Genomic DNA, 3,241 nt, shown 5'->3' with positions numbered 1-3,241 from the left:
CTAACCAAACCGCCAAACAAGTCCAATCTCAAGTTCATTCAAAAGATAATAAAATTACATTGTAAGGCACATGGAGAATTAAAACAAGCCATTTATCTAAAACTTAGAAAGACTTAAAAACATATATCATATATGTTAACAAAATATAAAAGAAACTTGAAAACTCATATTTTTTTAAAAAAAATAAAAAATAAGACATTTAGAGATTTACACGTCATTATTTGAGATTTTTGACAGAAAACTTATGCACATGCTTCATATTGTTGTGCCGTAATTTTACTATCCTTTGGAAAAATGACTTTTTGAAATGTTCTAAGTATAAAACAATTCGAGAAAAATACTTAGAAAAGAGTCGCCACTTAATTTTTTAAAGAAATTAAGAAGACTTATAATTTTCAAAGATTTAAACAGAAAAAATCATTTGAAAATACCAAAGAGGGTTTGGGGTTCAATTTACACTTCGAGAAAGGTTTAAGCATTCGAAGTGTCCCCTAATGTCACACCCCAAATCCGGACGTGATGGCACGTGTCAATTTTCCACCGGACACGTCAGCCTAACCCAACCACAACGATAAAGAAGTAGAAATACGTGAATAAAAGATAATAAATAAGCGGAAAACATTAATTAAGACTCAACACTACCCAGAATTTGGTTGTCACATGTACAAACCTCTAAATACAGAATTCGAATAAAAATATACAAGTCTCAGAGTATAGTTCTCGAATAGAACAAAACTGAAAGTAAAGATAACTCAAGGACACGTCTGGAATGAACCGCTACCTCTCGACTATGTCCCGAAGCTCAATCTGCTAAAGAAAATACTAAGCCGAATCTGAGAGAGCTGTCAACCTACACAATTGTGTAGAAGCAAGGGTGAGTACCGAAAACCACAGGTACTCGCAAGTAACTCTAAACTAAGCAAAACTAGCAGCTACAAACAACTCCTTTCAATCCCAACCGAACCAGCGAAACTTCAATCTAGCAGCAAAACCAACCAACCTATACTAAACAGATTATATTCAACAGCCAGAACCAACAGTATATCCTCATCAACCTCAGATCAACAAATAAGAGCAAGTAGATCAAATTCCACATAAGAAGGGTAAACCGATACAATCCCAACATCACAGCAAAGATAGGGCAAATGCGATGTAAAATGCAATAATGATGCCATGTAGTCGTGATGCATGTCTGTCCTACGATACACTTCTGTTGATGTAATCAGTCTGCACTGAATACTCAAATTAGAACCCATGGGGGACACACATGGACCATGTATCACCGCCGGAACCAGATCCCATCGGCATCCAAATCGCTAGCCGGAGCTAGTCCATCTCATATATCTCTAGCCGGAGCTAGTCTCAACTGTGTCTCATATCCATCCATCCTAATATCAGTGTCTCTGAACTCATGCAACAGATAGTTCACACATGAGATGAATAATGAATATGCACATGTCATCAATCACAATCATATCACGGTCACATCATAGTATTACAAATCATATGTCTCAATCACAACCATATCACGACCACATCATAGTATTACATATCACTTGTTTCAATCACAACCATATCACGACCACATCATAGTATTACACATTACTTGTCTCAATCACAACCATATCACGACTACATCATAGTATTACACATCACCTGTCTCAATCACAACCATATAACGACCACATCATAGTATTACACATCACCTGTCTCAATCACAATCATATAACGACCACATCATAGTATTACACATCACCTGTCTCAATCACAACCATATCACGACCACATCATAGTATTACACATCATCTGTCTCAACATCAATGTCTGTATCAATCATAGCCTACTCATGCTCTTCTATCCCCTCAATATCAGTTATCACATGACTTATTCAACAAATTCAAGTCACATATAACACATTTAGCTCGTTTTATTCCCCATCTTTCATTTACAACAATTTCAATCAAAAATTAAAACCCATCCTCAATCCCCAATACTCTCCAACATAATTAGGAAAGTAGTCATGCGTAGTCTAAGAGTTTTACAAAGTTTGGAAGCCACTTGCCTTAAAACGAACTCCAAAAGTTACTTGACTTGAGCCTTTCCTTTTCGAGTATAATTCGGATCACGATAATCTATTCAAAAAATTAATCACAATCACAATTCGAGTCCAATGACACCAAAATCAAGAAATTTAGGGAAAAAAGGGCAAAACGGTCCAAAAGTCTCATACCAGAAAACGATACCCAAATCTGGAAATTTTTGATGTAAAATGATACTTAAAGTATTTGAAAGCTAATGGTGAAAACCAATTTGAAAACGGAGTTGAAATCAATTCACAAACTCAATTTGAAGGAAAATCCACGTTCTTGAAGAAGCCTAAAATATTCGGATCCGAAACCCCGACTCGAAAATGAAATATCTCTTGAAAAACATATTACACATGCTTAGATAAGTTCAAATATGAAATTTCATCAAAAACGGAGTTAAGATCGACCTTGAAATTCTCAATTTGTCAAACTTTAACTTTACCGGGAAGGTCCAAATTGTACGCGGTTAATATGATGAAAATAATCGATGAATCAATAATTTTATGTTAAAATCAGTTTACCCATAACATAAAGATCGTAAATATACCTTTTTCATCAAAAAGGGAGTCCAAATCGATAAAACCCCAATTTTTCCCAAGAGATTTACGAATAGGGACCAGATAAAGAAATTATGAGAAAATGTCGAATTGAAGATTGAATACTAACCCTCATAATAATTCAAGAAGAAACCCGCAAGAATCACTTCATTCCGATCTCTAGAACTCCCGATATGCTCAAAATACCAAATGAACACAGTCTGAGATTTTTATAACAGTACATGACTGTTATGCACCAGAAAAACAGCAGTTAATCTTTCACTAAAAAGGCCGTAATTTCCTCATACGATAGTGAAATGACCCGATCCTTTTTTTTAAATGTCTTAAATAATGATACGGACCTGCTCGTTCAATCGGAGCTCAATTTCATGCTCGTTTGCCTAGTCAAATATCATTTCTACTCGGTAAACAATTATTTCTTATTTGCAACAAAAGTCCAATCTCGGGTTAGCGAAAATGCACCAAAATTTGCAGATAAGTCCTATAATTCATGCTCAAAATTTCAGAACCTTCGGAATAATTTTTTGACCTTTAAAACTAATAATGAACCCTTTAGTTGCCACAATTTGCTGAAATAGTGTCAAAGCATCCAAGAAG

Source organism: Solanum stenotomum, chromosome 9 (genome assembly GCF_019186545.1).
Source record: "Solanum stenotomum isolate F172 chromosome 9, ASM1918654v1, whole genome shotgun sequence".
Lineage (NCBI taxonomy): Eukaryota > Viridiplantae > Streptophyta > Magnoliopsida > Solanales > Solanaceae > Solanum > Solanum stenotomum.
The sequence above is the reverse complement of the archived record's forward strand: the minus strand, read 5'-3'. Positions refer to the sequence as shown.